Source organism: Helicoverpa zea, unplaced genomic scaffold, assembly GCF_022581195.2.
Source record: "Helicoverpa zea isolate HzStark_Cry1AcR unplaced genomic scaffold, ilHelZeax1.1 pri_000016Farrow_1_scaff_4_deb, whole genome shotgun sequence".
Taxonomy (NCBI): Eukaryota; Metazoa; Arthropoda; class Insecta; order Lepidoptera; family Noctuidae; genus Helicoverpa; species Helicoverpa zea.
Window position 1 is genome coordinate 442886 of NW_025899711.1, and position 12215 is coordinate 455100.

Sequence of the window (12215 nt, forward strand, 5' to 3'; positions counted from 1 at the left end):
GACAAAGTTCATTGACACGGTTTCGTAAAAAGCTTGTTAATTCGTAAAAAGTAGGAAAATGCAGCGTAAAAAAGTTGAATTATATTTTCAAACGATTTTTTTCATGAGCAATTTTCGAATAGTTTCTTATTTGTGATTTCTACTTTATTTGCCAACCGAGGTTTCTTTATTTAAACGGGTATACTGTCGTGCGAGCCCCATTGTCATCAGTCAGGATCTGATGGTGAGAACCTAGAGATATCGTGGGCAACTCTCGAAAAATTGTAAACACAAATAATATAAAACTGTGGACATACTGTGGACGTGCTTTCCCGGTTAAACATTTATTGTATTTGACTGTTTTCGTGATAATATCCGGAAATAGTAATTGTTATCTACAATTATTATGATGATTTGTTAATGTGATTTATTGAAATAACCGAAACAATGGTGTCAGAGATTTTATCGTCTAAATTAAATGTATAACTTCGTGTGTACGGTTTACTTTTTTTTATTTTTAAAGTAACTGTCGTATTACTATTCGGTACCAATAACTGTCAGTGTTAAAAATACCTCTTACGCATTTGTACGTTTATTAACCCACATTTGATGACGAAAACTTAAAGAAAAGGGTTAAGGTCACTGTGACTAATAAATGCCTAGGTTAAAGGTTAGTGAATTAATTTATTTATCCTTATTTGACGGCCTGAAAATAGTGAGATATTAATAAATAATTAACATTAAAGAATATATTTACCTCCTGGATGTACCACTTATTATCTTCCATATACAGATTTACACAAGGCTTGTAGTACATGAAGTCAAAAGTTTTGTTCGCGTCCACAGTCTTTTGAAACTTATTTTTGTAATATGTATCTAAACCACTAAGCACCAGATCTTTGTCAGGCATTTCAGTACAATTCCTCATGTATGTGACTGACCCAAGGGGACAGCATTTGTGAAAACAATTTTTATTTTGACACAAACACCCAAAAGTTTTCTTTTCACCATCAACCTCTTTGGTGTACACATATTTTGGCGGGAAGAGGACGCCATCTTGCACCATAGACCCGTCTGCCAAACTTTGTCCGGCACTGATATCGACACTTTCACTATCAAGGCACGGCTGCCCTCCCGCACACGACGCCACTAAAACGAGAAGTAGTAGGAACATATTTATAAGTCAGTCAAAAAATAGTTTTTATGCCAAGAATGCGTTCACGATCTAAAATATTTGTAATCTGTGTTTGATACCGACGACCGGCTCATAATGTAGTACGTATTGCACTGGCCGCAAACAAGCAAGTTTTATTTATTTATATGAAGTTAGTTAGGGCATGAGTTCATTAGGGAATATTAATTGTTTCCATAGTGCCTATGAGGGGCTTTCACAATGGAGTCCTGAAATTCAGAGTTTAGGTCACCGAATTTGAGGAAAAATAGGTCCTAATAATAGTACCTAAATTACATTACTGCGGTCACTATATTTAAAAATTACGTTTGCAGAGATAGTCTTGCCTAAAGTAAGCAAACTAGGTATTTTTATTATTTAACAATAGCTTTTGTGCCGTGTCTAATAACTATAGAAATAATTTATTATTGTAATTTGTCAACCAGGTTTCGTGTGTTTTTAATTAAATTAAAACAGTTATATTTCTATTCTAAATCAAAAAAAAAGCTTTGAAGCGACCTAATTTAAAATTATAGGCCTATTAAGTTTCCAAAATTAAATCGCCAGCCAGTTATTCATGGAATGGGGACAAATGCAAATCTTATTTTTCATACAAAAGATATTTCAAGAATTCTTCACATGTTTGTATCTACAAAATTCTTCTTCTTCTTCTTAGCGTTTATCCCGTCTTGTGACGGGGTCTGCTTTCCGTATCTTCTTCTTCCACTTCACTCTATCCTGGACATCTTCCTCTTCGAGTTCGCAGCTTATCATATCTTTCTTTACGACACTCAACCACCGCAGTTTTGACCTGCCTCTGCGCCTTTGACCGGGTATATCGAGATTGAGTGTCGCATTGCCGATGTACTCAGGTGGTCTCCTTTTAACATGTCCGTACCATCGCAGCCGTTTTTCTTGTAGTTTGTCGGCGACATCGCATACTCCAAGGCTACCGCGTACGTACTCGTTATGGATCTTATCGAGCCTCAAAATACAAATAATTTTGTAATGTTTGATGCTCATATAAAAATACAAATAATTTTAAACAAAATACAAATAATTTTAAACAAAATTATTTGTATTTTTATATGAGCATCAAACATTATGTTAGCTTTGATATTGATAAAAAGTTTTTGTCAATGAGATTCGTCATCCATTCTAATATTATAAAGCTGTAGAATTTGTTTGTTTGACCGCGATAGTCTCAAGAAGTACTGGAAGTACTAGAGAAAGGCTTTAGGCCACTTTTTATCTGGTTGAGCGTAGTACTTCCCATATGACTCGGGTGAAACCACTCGTGGAAGCTTGTTAAAAATATACGTCAAATCAAAAGGAGCGTAATCATATTTCTCTTGCAGTATAAACTCTAAGGAATGGTGAAAGGGAATTTTGAAGGCTACGTTTTATATAGGCGTTGCAAAGCCCATTTTATTTTTATTTTTTTCTGAGATATGGAGACCAAGAAACCTATTCCGTACGATGATACTATAAGAAGTAATTGTGCATGAAGTAAATTAGTTCATCTTTCTGTACTCTAGACTAATTTACTTCATCATAGATCTATGTTAATCATAAAAATGACAGACAAAGAAAAAGATACGTAGTCTAAAACATATTGTTGGGATATATCCATTCCCCGGACCTTATCCGAATTTCTCATTTGAGTTTTGCTCAGTAAGTACTCCTTCTTCATTCATACTTTTTATCTGGTGTCATCTCACTAGTAACACTCATGAGCATGAGCCATCTATCGTCTTCATACTCAACACCCTCACGATATGATCTCCATTCTTCTGCATAACATGCCCATACCAAGACAGCCGGTTCCCATATTCCATGGAAAGATTTTAAACGGCACAAGAAAATTGATGGACATTCATCATCTGCCTAGCCTTTTGCTCTAGCCAGACTCTGTCACGTACTCCGTATTTGCAAAGCAAAATAATAAGGAACTTATTTTTGTCGTTTTATTTTGTTTTTTCCTTAAATGACTACATCTATGTGCATACAATGTTTTGAATCATTGAACTTGGGTTTATCTCATTGATAGGTAAGTTTCCTGGATTCAGGTATTTTACATACAAATGTCAAAATGTTAGTGGATGTTATACCTGCCTATTGTTTTATTTTTTGTCAGTTTAACCCATGTTTAACCTTTGTACTGCCATTGTTTTTTTTCTTGTTAAGGTTATTTATGGTCTTGTAGGCCTACCTAAGCCTGTTGAAAATGATAAATGTTTTCCTAATATAGTACCCAAAGTTTGAAATATTTTATTTAAACGGAACACAGTGAACGCAGCTTTTTATTCGCAACCAATTGAAATGTTGTCGAAATAAAGTAAATTGTCCGAATTATAATGTGACAGTTCCTCAGGGAACAAAGATAAACTATCCGCATTAACATAAGGCCTATTTGCCAAATTACTCACCGGTTTAATTCTACGAAAAACTCCTATTTTTTTACCCAACTGCCAAGAAGGGTTTATTTTATTAACGAATTTTTGTAGAAACAGTAGAAAAAGACGACAGGAAAAAGAAAAAGAACAAAAAACTTGAAAAAGAAACTGAAAAAGAAATTACAAAGGTAATGTATAAGGGTTATGTAGTTTGATTTTAGAATTAAACTTCTTTAAAATAAAATACGCATATTATTCAAACGACAATAGCTCACTGGCCAAGGCATTGGCCTGACAAAGGTCGTCATCCACTTAAAGGAGATTTTATTTTTTCTGTATTTTGGTTGTGCTAATAGATCTTTACTGCTGGCTAAGCCGTGCCCACTTCATAGACACTAAGGGCCTTACTACAAAAACTTTAAACCCTGTTTTACGCTTGTCTAATAAAATTTTGGCTGCAAAATGAACCATATGTCAACGTCATAATTTGACATTTTTTTAGACAGGTCTTAAACTGACGTTAAAAAGTTTTTGTGGTAAGACGGTAAGAGTACCTGCTTACACCTATAGTCGGCCAATACTTTGTTTGGACTCATAAATCAGTACCTACAAAGTAGAATGGTCGTACGCACGTTAAAATGATTAGGTATTAGCCGGTATGGTATCAGACAATCTGATTTGATTGGAATCAAGATTTTCTTTTATTTGTTTTTTTTTTTTGTCGTGTGCTGGTACTCTATCGTCCCCACTCAGAGACATTTAATGATTACTTAAGTCACTCCTTAGTGTCACACAAATCCTTCACTAAGGAATGGCTTAAGTAACCATTAAATGTCTCTGAGTGGGGACTTAGGGAGGTATAGTACTTAACATAGGTTTTAATATATTTCTAAGTAAATTGTACGCTTAAACATAAATTAGCTTTCCATGACGCGTACCTAATTAGAGAAGCACTTTTATGCAAAATTCCTTTGTGTTTCCTAGACAAGGCATGATGCATTTATTGTCAGTTATTCATGACTGCATTAAATATAACGGGGTTATTAAAAACGGAGTAACAAACCATGGCGTAGGAATGTTTGATTCATCAAAACGTAATATTCTATTGAACTTCGTAAATCACCAAAAGAAGTTGTTTTTGGCGTATTTACAAAAATCTTGAATTGGTAACTGAAAATACACAATGCTGCTTCGTTTCTGTATTAGCCCTTCTCTTACCATGATCCTCTTAACCTTTTAAATAATACGGCATCTCTAGCTTCGCACTATTTATCTTTTATTTACTATCTATTTATCTTTTATTTATTTATTTATATCTATGTATCTTTTATTTATTTATTTATCTTTTACTATTTATAGAGAGATAACCCATTTATACATTCATAGGTTCTTAGTACTCACTTTATAATCTCTCTTGGATCTCCGTGTGATGTAATCACGGATCTGCATTTTATGGTATATAAAATACTGAAGTACTTAATTATGGAATTACCACCACGATTTCATACAGTAGATTGCTTATTTTTGCTTGGATGTTTTAAAAGTCACAAATTTTTGCCTCCTTTCGTTAGTTCTATCGACAAATATAAATTATAAACGACCATAGTTATATATTTTTATAAAAGAACAGAATAGGGATGTTTAAAGCACTTTTAATTTAGAATTAATCCATTATAAAATGTATGTGAAGCTTTGTCCATTTAACCCGCTCTGCATAATTAATTTGTAGGCTTAACACTGACTTACTTGGTAACGCATAAGTGATCTAACGTACTATAGGAAAGATAGAAAAGTTCATTGTAGGAATCCATATTCAGATTTAAAAAAATATCATTATAGTCATCCAGGCGGAAATTACTGACTTGAATAACTATAGCTCGAGCTGAATCATATCTACTATACCAATCTACCCGTTACAGCCGATATAATAATCAACAATAGAGCCCATCTTATGGTATAAATAAAATAATTTGAATTTATGGTAAGCTTTTTGATATAAGAAACATTGCGCGCCTGAAACTTTTGCAATAGCATGTTTCATTTAAAATCATTTTGCTTTGTTTTATTTCTAAGGTAACTATTGCATTGTGTTAATCAAGATATTATATCTTAGCCAATCTTCTAAATACGGTAACAGGATAAAAGGCCATCGGCACTCATCAACAAGCTCCTCATTAACGACGACCTCGATGGCGCAATGGTCACCATGCCGGACTGCCGAACCTAAGGTCCCGGGTTCGATTCCCGGCTCGGTCGACATTTGTGTGTTAGCCGTGGTCTGGGTGTTAAAATATGTATTTATAAATATGTATATATGTAGCTATATGTAGTTTATCAGTGTTAGTACCCATAACACAAGTTAATTAATAACTTACCATGGGGCTAACCGACCGTGTGTGAAAAGGTGTCCCGACATTATTTATTTATTATTTATTAATTAATTACCAACACAGTTGGTTTTTACACAAAATTGTCCTACTCTCGTTATTTCTGCTTAATCACTTGCTCTTCAATCTATAGTGCTAAGGTTTAATACATTAATGGCTTGGTATTTTTTCTTCAATGCATTGGTATTTACAATGCAGTCTAGAATCTAAATAACAAATAAAATATAAAGACATGACTTATAGTTGGAACCCGCTTGTTATGCATAAGTTTTTGCGTCAATATCGATAACTATGTAAATGTACTTTATCTTCACTGTGATCATAAATCCTAAGATGAATATCCGATTAGTGCACATACCATCGTACAAGGTGTCTGACTTTGTGGTTACGGAACCTTTAGCAATATGTAAAGAAAATAGGTTTCTTTAATTTCTTTATTTTTATTTTTGACGTGCTTGCGCGACGGTTTTTGTGAATGTCACAATTTGGCATTAGATTTTACATGGGATTCTTATTATAAAGGCGCGGGCCCACCGCGGTGCACGGAGAGGCTACGCACGTGTATTAAGCTTCGCTTTGTAAGAAAATGTATGTGGTTGTGTCCACTGCAACCCACGGAGAGGCTACGCATGAATTGACATCATTGATACACGCGTGGCTTGCTCGAATAGGCGGTTACATGGCTCAACGCTGTCAACGTGGGTCTACGTTTCCACTGGAGTACACGAATAAGACCCACGACTATGTACAGCTCGGTTATCGCAGAGCAGTTTTCAGTCATTCACGTTGTGGAACGGACGCGTTTCGTGTTTCTCGAGGTACTCATAGAATGGCATTGGTACTGACTTTGCTAGACAGTTCTTCTGACGATGAATCCGAAAGTGAGATTGATGATCATTGACACACGCATAGCTTGCTCGAATAAGCGGTTACGTAGCTCAACGCTGTCAGCGTGGGTCTACCCGTGCGCCGTGCCACGCTATACATAGTCGTGGGTCATATTCGTGTACTTCAGTGGAAACGTAGACCCACGTTGTCAAACAAATGAATACACGCAGCTAAAATGCGCCGCGTGTCCGTGCACAGCGTGCACTGCGGTGGAGCCGCGCCTTAAAATTTTATTAATGTTTAAATTAAAATAATATGAAGTTATGAACATTAGAATTGTAAAAATAGACTTTGAATGTCGTTTCTTCGTAATCAGAAGAAACACAGCAATAATATAAAGATTTAAAAACTAAGCATAATCTTATGAAACGAGCGACGTGTGACTTTACCGAAGTCCTGGTACACAAAAGGCTCCAGAAAAAGCAAAGGTGGGATGTTAGAAGGTTGTCATTTTTAGCTGATGCTGCAACAACAGCGCGAGTGATCTTCAATTTTTTTATTTTCTATTTCAATTTATTGTTCTACATAGAAACATAATATATGTTTCTCCTATGTGACAAGTATGAAAGTAACCTTGGCATATAATTAAGCATTTATCTTCGTAACTAGTTTTGGGCGGGGTTTTGTAATTAATGGGATTAATTCCTACATCATTTGAAATTAAATTAAATATTCATTAGCCTTAAATTTATCAACTGTCATTCCTCCCTGTCTATAAGTATGTAGTAGTTTGTTACTTCCTAACTAATACAGTAAACGCGAAATTGGGTTTGTCGGTTTGTAACGTTGTCATGGCAAAACTGCTGAATCTATTTAGATGACTTGTGATAAGTACGGTTACAGGTGAAGCAATAGAATGGCCACAATGGTCTAATCTAGTTATTAGGCGATTTGCATTGATTTTTAACCTTTAAAGTCAGTGATCACGATGTTATGATTAATCATCAGAACTACCTTATTGTTTGTTGTCCAGATCTAAGTATACTATTAAGTTGTACGTAAGTATGCCATTTATATATTACTAATTATAATACTGGCATCTAGTAATGTTTCTCAGAGCCATAATATAGTAACAGGTAAATATTTAAATTCGTTGATCTTACTTAGGTACTTACTTACCTATTTATTTCTCTAAAGACGCAAAAAATATCTCTAAATAAATTTAATTATAACGATCCATTTATAATTACTGTATCTATAAACTAAAATTCCGTCATAAGTTAAATAAATTGACGAAATATTTTTAACAAAGGTTTCATTTTTTAACAGAACTGAACAAACCTTTTGACTAAGTTAGTCTACTTAACGATCGCCCTTGACCTTAATTTAGAAAACCACTTAAAGCTTGTTTGTTACCTAAACAAACAATGCTTCAATTTGACCGACAACGGCTCGTAATTTGTCGAGCCCTCGCCGATAATCTTTTTATATCGGGCACTTAAGTTGTCGCCAGAATAAAACATGGGTATATTATAATGTAGAAAAATGTTTTTTTTTTTTGTTTGTTTGTTTGTTTGTGTCCTGAACGTTTACTACTGAACCAATTTGAGAAATTCTTTCACTTTTGGGAGACTACGCTATCACCGGGTGACGATATTTTATCCGGGTTCGGGAAATAGTTTTCACGGAACGGTGGTTATCTCTATACATATGTGTATAGTCATGAAAACAACTAGTTTATTTTCGGGCTATTGTAGACTAATCTATATCTACTTCTACTAATATTATAAAGAGGAAAACTTTGTTTGTTTGGTTGTAATGGATAAACTCAAAAACTACTGGACCGATTTAAAATATTCTTTCACCATTAGAAAGCTATATTATCTGCAAGTAACATAGGCTATATTTTATCCTGGTACGGGCAGTAGCTCCCACGGGATGCGGGTGAAACCGCGGGAAAACGGCTAGTATAAAATATAATAATGAAGAAACTGATTTTGTAGATTGGATTTACAGTTGTTGAAAATATTAAAAACAAAAACACGTATTTTTGCTTGTTCCCGCTAGTGGTTTCACCCGCAAACCATGGGAACTGATCCGCGCACCAAATAAAAAGCCTACTTCAATTCTAAGATAAATGATGAGGCGAGGTCCATCCCTGGCTGCGATTACTTATTTGTTAAGGTTGTACAAATAGGGGTCGAGGTCTCAGTAAACAATTCAACTTGGGACCAATTTATCAAAGTTTCAAACCTTGTCATCGTGTGGGTACGTAAGCATTTGTAGTGTCAGCACTACAATCATACCTCTTTCACTCTTTCATAAATTAAGTTTTCAAGTTTGGCTAACGTAACTTTATGAAAAAAAAAATCGGGCAGGCCTAAGTTCAGCCCTAGCCGACTAGCAATTATATACCTTGGTATTTTATGATGTCAATGTCTCTCATTTATAGCCTACTGAGGTGCCTAGTAATAGGTATTATAGAGACTCAAGTAATTTGGTGCTGCGATAACAAAACACCATAATAGCTTTCAGCTACGTCAAAAGGCAACAATTTCCTGCACCTAGTTAAAGAGTATATTTTCTCAGGCTCTAGATAATGCGTGTTCCTACCAGTGTCAAGTTTTTCAGTTCAGTAGTCTTGGCGTGACAGCAGAAAAGACATATAGAAGTTACCTGCTTTCGCATTTATAATATTAGTAAGGATTGTACCAATGACCAACTGACAACAATGCACCTACAGTTCAAGTTCAAAGCCACATTCCACTAGTCGATACTTGCATAATATAATGGAAAGGATCGTCAGTGTTACGCTATTCGAATAATTAAACAGCAACTAGAAACTTCCTTCAACAACAAGGATTAATTAATCACAGGATACGAATAATATGTGTTTATTTTTATTTACCTACATGATCAATATCATCATCATCCCTTATTCCAATTTTTTATTTGGGGTAGGCACAGCATGTTTTCTACTTTCATACTCTTTTGTCTGCCGTCATCACAAAAGTAACCGCATTTGATCAACTTTATTGAAATCCTAGTAGCGGCCTGGCGCAACAGCGTTAGTAGTATCCATGTGGTTCCGTGGTTCTATCAATCAGTAAAAACCGCTGGAAAATCTGAGCAACATTTTTTGAGTGCCGTGGTGATTAGAAACATCCACGCTCGGACTTTTCTCGGAATGTTTTAATTCACCGTTTTTCATTCAATTGTGATTTAGAAAATCCTATGGTATCCAAAATTATAGTGTAATCATTCACGTATAAATTACAATGTAAAAACCTTATAAGAAACAGATCACTAATAAACAAATCTTGCAAATTATTTTTTATTTGAGTTTCCGAATATAAATCAGGCAAGCTTAAATCTTATCAATTAAAAAAAACTTTCTTAGACACCCCTATCTTATCCTGTGACTAACAATCTGAGTATTTTAACAACTTTAATTATTCTACTGCTAAGTGATTATGACGTAACTCATTCGTACCTTCATCCTTGAATAAGTATTACGATTTATGACTTGGTCATAAACTCAGTTAATACTTATATAAGGGTGGTATTACACTGTCGAGAGACGACTCCCGGCCACTGCACGTCTACAGGAGGAGATGGGTGGTTTATCATCCTTTCGTCTCTAGAAGACGATGGACTCGAGTCTTCGAGAGTCACCACCCCAGCACCCTTAGAACCCAAGCCTGTCCGGGGCTGCATGACTGTTCTAAAGAGTTACCGCAACCCTGGTACATAAAGACCGCCAGAAGGAACATGGAAGTAAAAGTCTGACACTCGATGAGGTTAATTGATGATTTCCCACCAAAAAAGGTTGGAAATAAAATAATCTAATGGCGTAGTCTACATATGATCATTTAAAGACTTCATAAAACGTGCCGTGAATAATGTCAACAAGAAAACTTTTAAACGATGATTTGGAAAATAAAAAGCAAGCATGGTGTAACCGACCTAGCATAACGTAAACATTGTAAAGGGTAGGCAACCTTTACACAGTGACTATATTTTTCAGTTCATGGTTGAAGTTGACTGGAGGAGAAAGCTCGTATCATTTCTACTACAAAATTACACACAGAACATCTATTGAAAGTTTTTCGACCACTTTCAATAATTTAATTAGGGCATTTTGGGAAAAAAATACCCGAATGTCAAAATGTATAGAAAAAATATCAACGTGAAACGCATGTGAAGCAAAACAAAACAACAGCGATGCTTATCTTGTTTTCAATACATGTGCATACAGAATGTTAAAAACATTTTTGGAAGTATATCGCATTATATCACAAACACTTAAAACATTAAGTTTATCGGTGCTACCAGATCACACTATTGATTTACCAAAATTAGTTCTCGTGCACAAAACTTGCTATGTTATAGTGTTAATTGGAACATAAGTAAATCCGAAAGTGTTTGTGTTTCACGTGCTGATATATAAACGCATATAAGTGTATCAGTTCGTAAATTAAGCTTTCAAGATTAATTAGTCTTTTATTATTTGTTGATCCAAAAAATACTTTGTTATTTAAAATGTGCAAAAACAAAGGCGAGTGAACATTCAAATAGAAAACGCAGGCGTCTTTATAAAAATGGACTAACCTTTTGCAAATAAAAAGGATGATTTGACACATACATCGAATCGCACGGCTTCCCATACAATACATCGAAGGTTTCATTCAAACGCACATAACCCCATAATTTAGTCCTATCGTGAATCAATTGTTTTGACAGAAAGACCCCATCACTGGCTTTCGCACACAAACTTTTCGTTGCACCGTTAGCATCCCTCACTTTAAGAAACACCATTCCTCGAGGGCAACATTTGGTAACACAATTATTACTAAAACACTTATTATCCGTTTTCACCGGTACTTTAATAAAAACCGTCCGATTATTATCTATTTCATCTAATTCGCACATAACGTAATACTGGCACGTGAGGAACACTACGAGTTTTAGTAACATTTGGTCGGATTTTTTTGTTTTTTTTTTTTTGTCGTCGGGATAATACCGTTTGTGTCGGCCGGCTGCAGAATATGAACTGTAGCGTTCGGTTTGGCTTATCAGATGTATTGACTGGAGAATCGTGTTACATTGACGTACAAAGCTGGAGGAGGTGCAGCCGAGGTATCTGGCATGGTAATTGATATCGTGTCGTGCTAATTGGTATGTGACAGGCGTTTGGTGAGCTCATCGATATCATTATACTTGATGTATGTGGCGGAGAGTGTGTACACCCCAGATTTTATGTACTTTATAGACGTTACGATGGATGAGAGTGAATGAACTTACACTTACAATTTCTTTTACTATGATAGTAAAGCAATATGTCTGAACTTAATTGAAGAAAACGAATTTAATTTAAAGAAGTTCTGCTACTACGTTCAAGATAAGAAAGCGATATGTACTTTTGTTATTACTAAAATAAGTATTATCGACAAA

At 35.0% G+C, this 12215-nt stretch overlaps 1 protein-coding gene across 3 annotated transcripts in view; it reads right to left on the reverse strand.

Moving 5' to 3' along the window:
* LOC124645528 (G-protein coupled receptor Mth2-like) overlaps positions 1–11939 on the reverse strand; it is a 69350-nt gene extending 57411 nt beyond the window's left edge. Inside the window, exon 1 of one of the 3 annotated variants that reach the window (XR_006986250.1) lies at positions 11373–11939. The gene's annotated coding sequence lies outside the window, so the exon portion shown is untranslated. Of the gene's footprint in view, positions 1–736; positions 1229–11372 lie in introns of those variants that run through there. The other 2 variants (XR_006986246.1, XR_006986249.1) reach the window with 2 other exon arrangements.
* Between the last annotated feature and the right edge of the window lie 276 nt (positions 11940–12215).